Source organism: Onychomys torridus, chromosome 3 (assembly GCF_903995425.1).
Source record: "Onychomys torridus chromosome 3, mOncTor1.1, whole genome shotgun sequence".
In the NCBI taxonomy this organism is placed as follows: domain Eukaryota; kingdom Metazoa; phylum Chordata; class Mammalia; order Rodentia; family Cricetidae; genus Onychomys; species Onychomys torridus.
In genome coordinates this window covers 61072033-61087768 of record NC_050445.1, presented here as the reverse complement: position 1 = coordinate 61087768, position 15736 = coordinate 61072033, and positions in this window count along the sequence as shown.

Below are 15736 nucleotides of genomic sequence, written 5' to 3'. Positions count from 1 at the left end.
GTAAAGTGTTTGTTGTGTGCAGATTTCTGGTACCCACATGATGAGCAGGCATGTTGCTGCCCCTCTGTTATCCTAGCAATGAAAAGGCAGGTAGGCCTATCCCTGTGGCTCACCAGCCAGTACAGCTGAATCAGTGAGCTCTAGCTTCAGTAAGAGACTTGCTCTCAAAAAGTGGAGATGAAGAGGAGGATGGTTCTATAGATTGACTACATGAGTGTGACACCTTTGTAAGATAGGTTCTGTAGAGGATAAGTGTCTGGGGGAGGATGTGGTAGGGTCTAGGTCACCAGGCTATTAACCACATCCGATCCTAGCCTTCTAGGCTGATAACAGGTTGTGTGTCTCTTCCTTTGAAGGAACAACCCAGTGTATTTAACATTCCAGGTTCACCTAGTGCTTATCTGTGAGCACAAGGACCTCTATGCCTCTCATAGAGAACTAAACCTTATTTCTAAAATTCAACTCTGTTTTTCAAATTATATATGATATTTCCAATCATATTAAAAATTAAACTTATTTTTCTTCTCTTCTCAATAAGTGAATGATATTAACATATACCCAGTTCATCGGTTAATCTAATTGAACTTAGATTTTACATTTCCCTCGAGGCTTGCTTAATAGGAATTCTGAGGCACCATGTGGTAGGTTGCCAAGTAGCCCTAGTTCTCTGCCATCCTTGATAGCCATCTCTGTCTGTAAGTAACTTTGTAGCTCCTTCCTCCTACATTTACATGAGCTGGCCCTGATACTTGATTTGCTCAAAAGAACAGATGTGTGGTCTAGACCCTAAAGCCTGGCACACTTCCAGGCTTTGAATATACGTGGAGAATAGCACATAGGGTAACAATGCAGCCAGTGTAAATTTGGATATTTGAAAGGAGAGCACTAGTATTTGTAGATGAATTTCTAAACAGTCTTAGTAAATAAGAAACACAGAGCCAAATACAGGGGTAATAGCTGAAGAGATCAGAGAACTAGTGAGTAGACACTGACTAACCTTAACTTACCACCAAACTGTAGCTTCCCACGAGAGAGCTTTTTCCTGTCTAACCTGTGCCTTTATTACCTTTCTGTTCTGCCTTCTCATTGGCTCTAAGCCCAGCCACATATTTCCTTGTCACTGCCTGTCTATACAGACTTCCAGGGCTTTATGGTTGGTACTGGGATCAAAGGCATGTGTTACCACGCTTGACTGTGTCCTTGACCACACAGAGACTCTGCCTGCCATGTGATTGGATTAAGGGTATGTGCTACCATCGCCTGACTTAGGTTTATGGCTCGCTATGACCTCTGATCTCCAGGCAAACTTTATTTATTAATATGCAAATAAAATCACATTTAAGCACAAATAAATATCACCACAAGCATTGGTTAATTTTAAGTATGAGTGTGACTTGTAACATAACCATTTAAAATGGCCATACAGAAATTAGTATATAAATTTGTAGCTAATAGCAGAGAAAATGAAACAGTAAAAATATAAAATAAGACTAAATAGATGCTCTGATTTGATAGTGGTAGTCACCTCTGAAACTCATGTTGGAGGCTGATCCTCATGAGATGCTGGGAGGTAGAAAGAACTGGAAGTGTGCCTTTGAGAGAGCCTCAATCAGCAGGATGCAGCTCTCATGACTGAATATTGGCGACTATAAGAAGAGACAGAGACAGGTCACGAGGCATCCTCCCTGTGATAATCTCAGCTGCCTTGGGTTCTGTTAGTAAGGCCATCCATCATCAGATACAGCCTCTCTGCCTCTGACCAGGACTTGTGAGCCAAAGTAATCTCTAAAAATGAGTACATTGATGCTGTGATGTTAGCCACAGAAAGGGCTACTGTGATTGATACAACTCAAGATGTCATTAATTGTGTTTGTTAAAGGTAAAGAACAAGTTATCTGGTGAGTGCCTGGGTTATACTCAGAGAGGCAACTGCCCCTGGGTCCCACCGCTGGACACAGGCCATCCCAGGAGGAACTGCCCAACTTGGCCCCAGTTTCGGCCAATTGGTGGGCCCTGAGGGAAGGCTCCCCTTTTCCAAGACTGCAGGTAGACACTGCAATCTCCACACCCTGCCCCCACACACATCTGCCAGAGACCCCAGCCACTTCCTGAGAATCAGAGACCAGCCCCCAGCTTCCATCCTGCCCTGGAATTCCCATCTGGACCAGAGACCAGAGGAACTCCCATCTGGACAAAGAGGAGCTCCCATCTGGACAAAATAAGGAGACCCCAGGGACTTCCCGAGACTCAGAGTCCAGCCCCCCCAGCTCCTATCCGGCCAGCATTCTCATCTGGACCAGAGCTCCCATCTGGCCCCGAGCTTCCATCTGGACCAGAGAGAGGCTCCCTAAATCTGTCGCTCTCTCTGGACCAAGTACACTGATAAGACCAAGAACAAATCCACAAGGAGATAGGCAGATGTCAAGGCAGAAGTACATAAAACAAAATAAAGAGCAATACAGCATCATCAGAACCTAGCCCTTCTCCAACAGCTAGACCTGAACATCACGGAATGGAAGAAGAAGAAGAAAACAACCTTATAAGTAACATCATGAAGAGGCTAGAGCCTTATATAGAAGAAATCAAAAATAAAGTAGAGGAACAGACAAACAAAAAATGGGAAAAACGCTATAAAAAAATAGAGGAAAGGACAATTAAAGCAGAAGAAAACAGTAAGTCCTTGAAAGAAAATCATGAAAAAGCAAGGGAGACAGTCCAAGACCTGAAGAGGGAAATAGAAAAAATGAAGAAGACACTAGCAGAAGGAATTCTGGAAATAGAAAATCTGAGTAAACAAACAGGAACTTCAGAGGCAAGTATAACCAACAGAATGCAAGAGATGGAAGAGAGGATCTCTGGTGTTGAAGATACGGTAGAAGAAATAGATTCATCAGTCAAAGAAAACACTAAAACCAACAAAGTCATGACACAAAATGTCCAAGAAATTTGGGCACCATGAAAAGACCAAACCTACAAATAATAGGGATAGAGGAAGGAGAAGAATACCAACTCAAAGGCACAGAAAATATATTTAACAAGATAATAGAAGAAAACTTTCCCAACTTAAAGAAGGAAATGCCTATGAAGATACAAGAAGCCTATAGAACACCAAACAGACTAGAACCCCGAAAAAGTCCCCTTGCCACATAAACAACTAGATGTACAGAATAAAGAAAGAATATTAAGGGCAGCAAAGGAAAAAGGCCAAGTGACTTATAAAGGCAAACACATCAGAATAACACCTAATTTCTCGATGGAGACTTTGAAAGCCAGAAGGACCTGGACAGATATAATGCAGACACTAAGAGACCATGGATGCCAGCCTAGACTAATATACCCAGCAAAACTTTCAATCGTCATAGATGCAATGAACAAGACCTTCCAAGACAAAACCAGATTTAAACAAGACTTATCCACAAACCCAGCCCCACAGAAATCACTAGAATGAAAATTCCAACCTAAGGAAGGCAGATACACACATGAAAACACAGGCAATAGATAACACCACAGCAGTAACCCCAAAGAAGAGAAGTATACACACACTACCACCAAAAAATAAAAATAGCAACAGGAATGAACAATCACTGGTCATTAATATCCCTTAATATCAATGGATTTAATTCATGTATAAAAAGACACAGACTAACAATGGATACGAAAACAGGACCCATCTTTCTGCTGCATACAAGAAACACACCTCAAATTCAAAGAAAGATACCTCCTAAGAATAAAAGACTGGGAAAAGACTTTCTAATCAAAGGGTCTGAAGAAGCAAGCTGGTGTAGCCATCCTAATATCCAGCAAAATAGACTTCAAACTAAAATCAATCAAAAGAGATGATGAAGGACATTACATACTCATAGCAGGAAAGATCCACCAAGATGAAGTCTCAATTCTGAACATTTATGCCCCAAACACAAGGGCACCCACATATGTAAAAGAAACATTGCTAAAGCTTAAATCACATATAAAACCCCACACATTAATAGTGGGAGACTTCAACACCCCACTTTCACCTCCAGACAGATCAGCCAAATTGAAACTTAAGAGAAACATATTGGACTTAACTGATTTTATGGCTCAAATGGAGTTAATCGATATCTACAGAACATTCCACCAAACAAAAAAGAATATACCTTCTTCTCAGCACCCCATGGAACCTTCTCTAAAATCGACCACATACTTGGCCACAAAGCAAATCTCAACAGATACAAAACAATTGGAATAACCTCCTATATTCTATCAGACCACAATGGTTTAAAGTTAGATTTCAACAACATAAACTACAGAAATCCTACAATCTCATGGAAACTGAATAATGCTCAACTGAATCACCAATGGGTTAAGGAAGAAATAAAGAAAGAAATTAAAGACTTCCTGGAGATCAATGAAAATTAATACACCACATACCCAAACTTATGGGATACTATGAAAGCACTGCTAAGAGGGAAATTCATAGCACTGAATGCCCACATAAAGAAGCGGGAGAAATCTCACGCTAGTGACTTGACAGCACACCTGAAAGCCCTTGAACAGGAAGAAGCAAAGTCTCCCAGGAGGAACAGACACCAGGAAATTATCAAATTGAGAGCTGAAATCAATAAAATAGAAATAAAGAGAACAATACAAAGGATTATTGAAACAAAGAGTTGGTTCTTTGAGAAGATCAACAAGATAGACAAGCCCTTATCCAAACTAACCAAAAGACAGAGAGAGAGCATCCAAATTAACAAAATCAGAAATGAAAAGGGGGACATAACAACAGACAATGAGGAAATCCAGAGAATCATCAGATCATACTTCAAAAACCTCTGCTCCATAAAACTGGAAAATCTAAAAGAAATGGATAATTTTCTGGATAGGTACCACATACCTAAGTTAAATCAAGACCAGATAAACCATTTAAATAGTCCAATAACCCCTAAGGAAATAAAATCAGTCATTAAAAGTCTCCGAACCAAAAATGTCCTGGACCAGATGGTTTCACTGCAGAATTCTACCAGATCTTCAAAGAAGACTTAATACCAATACTCTTTAAATGGTTCCACACAATAGAAGCAGAAGGAATGTTACCAAACTCCTTCCATGAGGCTAAAATTACTCTGATTCCCAAGCCAAACAAAGATGCAACAAAGAAAGAGAACTACACACCGATCTCCCTCATGAACATTGATGCAAAAATACTCAATAAAATTCTGCGAACAGACTCCAAGAACACATCAAAACAATTAATCCACCATGAACAAGTAGGCTTCATCCCAGGAATGCAAGGATGGTTCAACATATGAAAGTCCGTCAATGTAATACACCATATAAACAAACTCAAAGAAAAAAAACACATGATCTTCTCACTAGATGCAGAAAAGGCATTTGATAAAATCCAACACCCCTTCATGATAAAGGTCTTGAAGCGATTAGGAATACAGGGAACATACCTAAACATAATAAAGGCAATCTACAGCAAGACAACAGCCAACATCAAATTAAATGGAGAGAAACTCAAAGCAATACCACTAAAATCAGGAACAAGGCAAGGCTGTCCCCTCTCCCCCTACTTATTCAAGATAGTACTTGAAGTTCTAGCCAGAGCTATAAGACAACATAAAGAGATTAAGGGGATACAAATTGGAAAGGAAGAAGTCAAGCTCTCCCTATTTGAAGATGACATGATAGTATACATGAGTGATGCCAAAAATTCAACCGAGGAACTGATACAGCTAATAAAAACCTTCATCAACATAGCAGAATACAAGATCAACTCAAAAAAATCAGTAGCCCTCCTATATACAGTAGACAAACAGGCTGAGAAGGAAATCAGAGATACATCACCCTTTACAATAGCCACAAATGATATAAAATACCTTGGGATTACTCTAACTAAGCATGTGAAGGACCTATATGACAAGAACTTTAAGTCCCTGAAAAAAGAAATTGAAGAAGTTGTCAGAAAATGGAAAGATCTCCCATGCTCATGGATAGGCAGGATTAACATAGTAAAAATGGCAATCTTGCCAAAAGCAATCTACAGATTCAACACAATCCCTATGAAATTACCAACACAATTCTTCACAGATCTGGAAAGAATAATACTCAACTTCATATGGAAAAACAAAAAACCCAGGATAGCCAAAAGAATCCTGTACAACAAAACAACCTCTGGAGGCATCACAATCCCCGACCTCAATCTCTACTACAGACCTACCATAATAAAAACAGCTTGGTACTGGCATAAAAACCAACATGTGGACCAATGGAATCGAATTGAAGACCCTGACATTAACCCGCACACCTTTGAACATTAAATTTTTGACAAAGAAGCCAAAAATATACAATGGAAAAAAGAAAGCATCTTCAACAAATGGTGCTGGCATGACTGGATGTCAATGTGTAGAAGGCTGCAAATAGATCCCTATCTGTCACTGTGCACAATACTTCAGTCCAAGTGGATCAAAGACCTCAACATAAATCTAGTTACTCTGAACCTGATAGAAGAGAAAGTAGGAAGTAGTCTTGAATGCATTGGCACTGGAGATCACTTTCTAAATATAACACCAGTAGCACAGACACTGAGAGAAGCAATCAATGGGACCTGTTGACACTGAGAAGCTTTTGTAGAGCAAAGGACATGGTCAACAAGACAAAGCGACAGCCTACAGAATGGGAAAAGGTCTTCACCAACCCCACATCTGACAGAGGGCTGATATCCAGAATATATTAAGAACTCAAGAAATTAGACATCAAAATGCCCAATAGTCCAATTAAGAAATGGGCTATAGAACTAAACAGAATTCTCAACAGAGGAAGTTCAAATGGCAGAAAGATATGTATGGAATTGCTCAACATCCCTAATTATCCAGGAAATACAAATCAACATGACTCTAAGATACCACCTTTCACCTGTCAGAGTGGCTTAGATCAAAAACACAGAAGACAGCTTTTGCTGGAGAGGATGTGGAGCAAGGGGAACTCTCCTCCACTGCTGGTGGGAATGCAAGCTTGTACAGCCACTTTGGAAATCAATATGGCGCTTCCTTAGAAAATTGTGAATCAATATCCCCCAAGACCCAGCTGTAGCACTCTTGGGCATATACGCAAGGAATGCTCAATCATACCACAAGGGCATTTGCTCAGCTATGTTCATATCAGCATTGTTTGTAATAGCCAGAACCTGGAAACAACCTAGATGCCCTTCAACTGAAGAATGGATAAAGAAAATATGGTACATATACACAATGGAGTACTACTCAGCAGAGAAAAACAATGACATCATGAGGTTTTCAGGCAAATGGATGGATCTAGAAAAAATCATCCTGAGTGAGGTAACCCAGACTCAGAAGCACAAACATGGTATGTACTCACTCATAGGAGGATACTAGATGTAAAACAAAGATGACTAGACTGCTACACAACTCCAGGGAGGCTACCTAGAAAACGGGACCCTAGGAAAGACACAGAGATTGCCCAATGACAGAGAAATGGATGAGATCTACATGAACAACCTGGATGACAGTGGGAGTAATGAAGGGCAAGTTTTGAGGGAAAGAAAGCTTAGGGGAGCAGGAGATCCCAGCTGGATCAAGAACATAAAGGGAGAATGAGAAATAACAGACCATGATAAATGAAGACCACGTGAGACCAGGAATAGGCAGAGTGCTCGAGAGGTCCCCAGAAATCCACAAGGATACATCCTCTGTAGACTGCTGGCAATGGTCGAGAGAAAGCCTGATCTGACCTAGTCTGGTAATCAGATGGCCAAACACCCTAACAGTTGTCTTGGAACTCTCATCCAATAACTGATGGAAGTGGATGCAGAGATCCTCAGCCAGGCCCCAGGTGGAGCTCCAGGTGTCCAACTGTCGAGAAAGAGGTGGGACTGCAAGAGCTTGAATTGTTGAATCTAAGATTGCAAAAACACAGGGACAAATAGCCAAACGAATGGAAGCACATGAATTATGAACCAAAGGCTGTGGAGCCCCCAGCTGGATAAGTGAGATAATTGAATAGCTTGATCTGTTTGGGAGGCATCCAGGCTTTGGGACCAGGATGCATGAGCTGGCTGTTTGGAACCTTGGGCTTACACAGGGACACTTTGCTCAGCCTGGAAGGACGGGACTGGACCTGCCTGTACTGAATCCACCAGGTTTAAATGAATCCTCAGGGGTGTCTTGGTCTTGGAGTACATGGGAATGGAGGGAAGGGGCTGCAGGGATGGTGGGGGTGGGTGCGGGAGGGAGGAGGACAGGGGAACCCATGGCTGATGTATAAAATTAAAACACATAATAATAAATAATAAATATTGTTTATTAAAAAATTAAAACACATAATAAAAAGAAAAAACAAGCAAAAAACAAAAAAAAATGTATCTTTGAGCTTAATAGTAATATCAGAGTGCCATCTGGTGACCATACAGAATGATTACATTACCTCCATTTCTAATAAAATTATACAATATTTACCTCCCCCCCCACAAAGAACAAGTTATCCAGTTAAAGTCAATTTTTAAGTCATTCAAGAATTAAATCAATTTATCCGGTCATGAAAATTGCATTGGAAGCATAAAGATCGAACGTCATACAAACCAAAAGAAAACTGAAATATGTACAAATATACACATGTGCACACATATATGTGGGAACATACATATGTGTGTGTGCACATATGTATGGTAAAAGTTATAGGAAAAACACTGTTACAACTTTACTAGAAAGATAATGCAAAGTTTTGTTTACTTGGTAAGAGAATGATTAAACATCACCATACTTTAGAAAGTTAACACAATTCCAAATAATTCACGTGTCAAAGAAGAAACCAGGAGTTTAACTGGAACTCTTCACCAGTGAAAATGCCCAATAAGATGTAAGGGCTGCAGCTGAAACAGCACTTGTAGTGAATCGATTCACTTCAATGTGTCTAGCAGACACAGAGAAAGGTTGTATATGAGAGGTATGTATCTCAGCCAGGCAGGGTGGCAGACACCTTTAATTCCAGGAATTGGGAAGAGGTGGAGGCAGGAAGATTGTGGGAGCCCATTTTTCGGTTCCTTGTGGCTTTACCCAGCAGGTCCGCATAGGATGATTAGGACCAAGGACCTGAGTGCAGTTGTCTGAGATGGTCTGCACTTGCCAGTGTTGGCAGGGAGGTCTTTTGCTCCACCCCTCGGCGTCTCTATAAATACCCTGGGGCAGAGACAGGGCCCGTTGGAAAAGGTTTCAGGCCCTCTCGAGGCTATCCTTTATTTTCTGTTTATCTCCGCAATATAAATCCTTCTATCTAATATTTCCTGTTGCTCACACTCAAGAAAACTCTGGGGAGCTGTGGGTTTGGTGGGTAAACGCCCCACAGAAGATCAAGAGTTCAAGGTCATCATCAGATAAAAGGTAAGTTTGAGGCCAGCCTTGGCTACATGAGGGACCCTGTCTCAAAAAACTAAAAGTTAATAACTATCTTAGTAATTTAGAAAAACACAAAGTCAGAAAGAAATAAGGATTAAACCAAAAGGTTTACATTTTAAAAAATTGATTTTTAAAACAATTTACAACTAATCATATCCTCTGGTAGACCCCTAGAAATGTTAACAGAAAGAAAAAGTAACCCATACAAGAACAAAGGAGGATACAGCTATTTCTGTTGGTATGATGTTATAAAGAACTTAAAAGAAATATATTTGCAACATCCAGAAGAAATTGACAAACTTTTTAAAGCAACCTACCAAAATAGATACACACAGAGATAAAATAAATAAATAAATAAATTGTTACAACAATGAAAGCCATTTAGTCAAGAGTTTACAGTGATCCCAGAAAGAAAAATCCACACTTAAGTCATTTGGAGATGAGCACTGCAAAATATGAAGAAATAACAGAGGATCTGCAGATTGGGAGGTGCTCAGTGCTCAAGATTAGAAGTTTGAATATTGCAAGCATCTCAATTTGTCTGCAAATGTTGTATACTTTTGAAACATTAATTACAATAATTGCAAGTCTTTTCATTCTTAACTGATGTTTACTTTAAATTTTACATAAAAGTATCAAGTACCAGGAATATCAAAGTATTTTTTAAAAAATAATATTTTTTTTATTGAAAATAGATTTTTTTTCCAAAAAATATATTCTAATTATGGTTTCTTCTCCCCCAAATCCTCCCAGTTCCTCCTCAGTTCCCCCGCCATCTGAATCCACTCCTTAGAAAACAAACAAGCATCTTAAGGAATAATAATAAAATAAAATCAGATAAAATGAATCCAAAGAAATGAGACTAGGACTAAACAACAGAAGAAAAGGAGTCGAAGAAAAATCATGAGAAAATCATAGAGATGCAGAGACACATACAATCACACACACAAGAATCCCATAAAATAACAAAACTGGAAACCATAATACATATACAAAGGAGCTGTAAGATTTAAAAAAAAAATGCCCTGACATGACATTATGAGACAAAGAGCCTCCAAATATGCCTTTGAGTTAATTTTGTGTTGGCCGTCTACTATTGGGCACAGAGCAAACCCTTAAAAGTGCTTTGTTTTCAAAGAGACTCCCTTGGAGAAAACTAATTTTTCACTTTGAAAGGACTATCAATTGGAGATAACTTCCAGGTTAGGCGTGGGGCATGTGTCCAGTTCTCTTTTTAGCTCTAGGTTCTTATCTGGGACAGACACATGCAGGCCCTGTGCATGCTGCCTCAGTCTCTGTGAGTTCATATGTGCATCCATTGCACTGTATGTAGAAGGCTTTGTTTCCTTGGTGTCCTGCATCCCATCTGGCTCTAACACTTTCTGCATCTCTTCAACAGGGTTCCCTGTAACATGAGGGGAAGGATTAGATGGAGACATCCCATTTAGGGCTGAGTGTTCTAAGGCCTCTCACTCTCTACACATTGTCTGGCTGTGGGACTCTGTATTTGTTCTCACCTGCTGCCAGAGGAAGGCACTCTGAAGATTGCTGAGCAAGGCACTGATCTATGAGTACAGCAGAATGTCCTTGGAAGTCATTTTATAACTACATTCCTTTAGCAGAACAATAGTATTTGGTTTTCCTGTAGGTTCCTGGCCACTGGAGCAGGGTCAAGTGTGCGTTCCATTTCCTACAGTGGGCCTTAAGTCACATCCGATATTGGTTGGTTACTCCCATAAGCTTTGTGCCACTATTGCACCAGCATATATTGTAGGCAGGTCATCATTGTACATCAAAGAGTTTGTAGATGGGTTGGTATTTACCTTTCTCCTTTGGTAACCTGCAGCGTACCTTCTAGTACCATGATGAACACTATCCGTAGTAGTGAAGGCTCTCTATGTAGGCACCAGCTCTACTGCTCTGTGTAATGAGTTCTGTGGGTATTGTCTTCAGCAATAAGGCTTTACTGTCAGCTGGTGGGGATCAACCAGCAGCTTTGGCAATAGCTTGGGTTGTTTGGGCATTTCTTTAGGACTTCTTTCGCTCAATTAGATGTAACACATCCTGGTATTGGAAACTCCATTTGATGATGAGAGACATTTAGTTAGGACTCTGTATTCTGCATTATTTGGTGGTTTCATTTAGATTGACTTCATGTGTGTATACATTTTATAGGAAGCTTATACTATATTAGATATCCACACGACCCTTCCAATGGCCCCTAATTTTAGCTATCTCTCTCCATATTTATTTGCTCACCCCCTCTTCCCTCCCCACCCAGTTTGATTCTCCTGTCCCTGTTACTCCACTTCATCCATCCATATCTATTCCTCTTTCTAGGGAGATCCCTCCCTCCCTCCAGTCCCTTACTCTACAGAGAACCTCTGTAGTTATATGAGCTGTAGCTTGCATACCATATTTTTATTTTGAGGTCTGTGTTACCTTTTTTCTAGCTTTATCCATTTTCATATGAATTTTATGATTTCATCTTTTTAACAGCTGAGTAACATTCTCTTGTGTAAATATTTCTCTCTTTTTTCTTTTTACATGTTCTGCATTACAACTTGAAATCAAGGATGATGACACCCCCAACAGCTCTTTTATTATTCAGGATTGCTTTAGATATCCTTTTTGTATGTGAATGTGTGTGTTTCCATATGATAATTACAAAATAATTTAAAAACTTTGAGGCTATTTTGAAAGGTGTTGTTTCCCTGATTTCTTTCTAAGTACATTTGTCATTTGTATACAAGAAGGATACTTAAATTTTATATATTAATTTTGCATCCAGCTACTCTGCTGAAAGTGTTTTATCAGCAGTAGGGGTTTCCTGGTTGAATTTTTAGGGTCACTCATGTATAATAGCATATCATCTGCAAATAAAGATACTTGATTTCTTCCCTTCTTATTTATATCCTCTTGGTCTCCTTCAATTGTCTTGGTGCTCTAAGACCTCAGTACTATATTGACTAGTTATGGAGAGAGTGGACAGCCTTGTCTTGTTCCTGAGTTTAGTGGAATTGCTTTGAGTTTCTCCCCATTTAACTTGGTGTTGGCAATTGACTTGCCATATATTGCTTTTATTATGTTTAGGTATGTCCCTTGTATCCCTAATCTCTCCAGGACTTTTATCATGGAGGGGTGTTGCATTTTGTCAAAGGCTTTTCCTATATCTAATGAGATGATCATGTGGTTTTTGTCTTTCAGGTTGGATTACATTTATTGATTTACATATGTTGAACTTTCCGTGCATCTCTGGGATGAAGCCAAATTAATCATTGTAAATGATACTTTGATGTGTTCTTGGATTCAGTTTGCAAGTATTTTATTGAGATTTTTTATATCAACATTTATGAGGGAAATTGGTCTATAATTCTCTCTCTTTGTTGGGTCTATAGGTGGTCTTAGTATCAGGGTAAATGTGGTCTCAGAAAATGAATTGTGCAATGTTCCTTTGTTTCTATTTTGTGGAATAATATGAGAAGTATTGGCATTAATTCTTCTTTGAAAGTCTGGTAGAATTCTCTACTAAAACCATCTAGCCTTTGGATGTTTTTGGCTGTGAGACCTTTAATGACTGCTTTTATTTCATTAGGGGTTATAGGTCTGTTTAAATTGTGTATCTTATCTTGATTTAATGTGGTAGGTTATATATACTGAGAAAAATTTCCACTTCTTTTAGATTTTCCAATTTGGTGGAGTACAGGTTTTTAAAGTGTTTCCTTCTGTTTCTGTTAATCACCTTGGTATCTGTTGTTATGTTCCCATGTTAGTCTTTTATTTTTATAATTTGTGAAAAGCTTGTCAATCTTTTTATTTTTCTAAGGAACCAAATCACCAACTCTTTGTTTCAATGATTCTTTGTATTGTTTTTGTTGTTTGTTTCTACTGTATTGACTTTAGCTCTGAGTTTGATTATTTCTTGCCATCTATTTCTTTTGGGTCTGGTTTCTTTCTTTCTTTTTAATTGTTGTTGTACTAGAGCTTTCAGGTGTGCTGCTAAGTTATTAAAATGACATCTCTGCAGTTTTTTATGTAGGTACTTAGTGCTAGAATATTGCCTCTTAGAACCACCTTCACTGTATCCCATAACTTTATGTTGTGTTTTCACTTTCATTCAGTTTTGGGAAGCTTTTAATTTATTTTTAATTTCTCTCTTGACCCATTTTTTTCATTCCATAGTGAGTTGTTTAGTTTCCATGACTTTGTAAGCTTTTTGTTGCTGTTGATATCCAGCTTTACTATGCTCTATTCACATAGGATGCAGGTTGTTATTTCAATTTTCTTGAATTGTTGTCCAAAGGAGTTCCATGGGAACCCCCAAACAACCCAGCCTGTTGCCTAGAGTACAGGCTGCTCTCCACAAACTAAAGGCAAGGCCCCACTGCTGAAGACAACACCTACATCACCTATTAAACATGGAGAAGTCGACATAGAGACTGTGTGCCTACACAGACTGGTACCTACATAGAGACTTCACCCCCACATGCTAGCCTCTTTGGTACAGAAAGGTGCTCTGCATGCTACAAAAAGAGAAACACAAACACCAACACAGCCACAAAGTCTTTGATCTAGAGTGAAGTCTTACCTGCGTGATACACTAAGGTAATGGTGGCACAAACTTGTGCGAGTAACCAACGCATATTTAATTTGACTTAAGGCCCACTCTAGGAGATAGAACTCATACCTGACAGTGTTTGGGTGACCAAGAACCTGAGACTAAATAGCCCAGGGACTTTGGGTAAAGCTAAATAATACTGTTCTAAAATAAAAACAAACAAAAAACATAGCAATCAGATGACTCCTAAGGATATTCTGCTATACACAGTGCCTTCCTCAGCCATCACCAGAGAAGCTTCTTTTTGAAGCAGGTGGGAACAGATACAGAGACCCACAGACAGATGTTATGTAGAAAGTGAGAGATCTTGAAACACTGATCCCTAAACGGGATGTCTCCATCAAGTCCCTCCCCTCAGGTCTCAGGGAACCTTGTAGAAGATGATGCAGAAAGAGTGTAAGAGTGAGAGGAGGCACAGGACACTGAGACAATGAACATTACCAAACACACATGAACTCACAACGACCGTAACAGCATGCACAGCGTCGGCAGGGATCTGTACCAGTCTGCTTGTGTATGCATTATAGCTTCCATTTTAGTGTTTTTATGGATTCCAGAGTGTGTGAGCCTGTGGATCTCTCTTGGGCCTTTCTTAGACTCTTTTCTTTCTGTTTGTTTGTTCTACCCAGTTCTAATGTGCTAGTTTTTGTTTAATCTCTATATTATTATATTACAGTATATTATATTCATTGTCCCTTAGATGCCTGTTTGTGTTCTAATGAGAGACAGATAATAGGTGGATCTGAATGGAAGGGTAGGTGGACAGGATCTGGGAGTAGCAGAGGGAGGGAAAACTATAATCAAGATATATTATAATAGAAAAAACTATTTTCTTTTTTTTGAAAGTATTTTTATTAAAATTTTTTCCATTCATTTTACACACCAATCAAAGATCCCCCCTCTTCCCTCCTCCCATCCCCCATCACCCCCCTCCTAACCCACCCCCACTCCTCCCCACAAGAAGACAAGGACTCCTTGGGGAGGCACATCCAGTAGAGGCAAGTCCAAGCCCCTCCCCCTGCCTCAAGGCCGCAGGAGGTCCCATCATAGATAGTGGGCTTCAAATACCTGCTTATGCACCAGGGATGGATTCTGATCCTACTGCCAGGGAGAGATGGGTCAGCTGTTAAAGGTTAGACTCACAACCAAAAAAACTATTTTCCATAAAAGAAAAAAAATGCAAGTTGGTTTTTCAGTAAACGTTTGATGGCTTTTCGAATTTCCCTTCTAGTCACTATTTATTCTCTTGTTAGGAGACTTGGTAGAAGAAAGAGTAGACAGCCTTTATAGGAAAATTAGCTTCATATACAGTTCCTGAGTTGTCTATATGAAGAAGACAAACAGGTGTCTCTCACCACATTTCCAATTTCTTCATTTTCAGAATGCTATCTGTTCAAATAACACATCCTGACTCTCAACATTAGTGAATTTTAAACAAAATTTATTCATCTTGCCTTGTTTCTTATTTTGAAATCTTTGAGATCTGTTAGAAATAATTATGAGCCTGAAAGAAATATTTTGTTGTTTAACAAATTATAAGATTAACTTGTATTGGTTTAATAAGAATAAAATAGGGTTGAATGTCAGATACCTCAAAATGCACACCCTTTAAGGGTTTCAAATTATCTTAGCCTAAAAGCTGAGCTGAGATGAATGCTGAATAATTGTTGCTAAGCAACTTGAAGAAAATAATGAACTGCACAGTAATGCATAGCCAGTTCAGCCT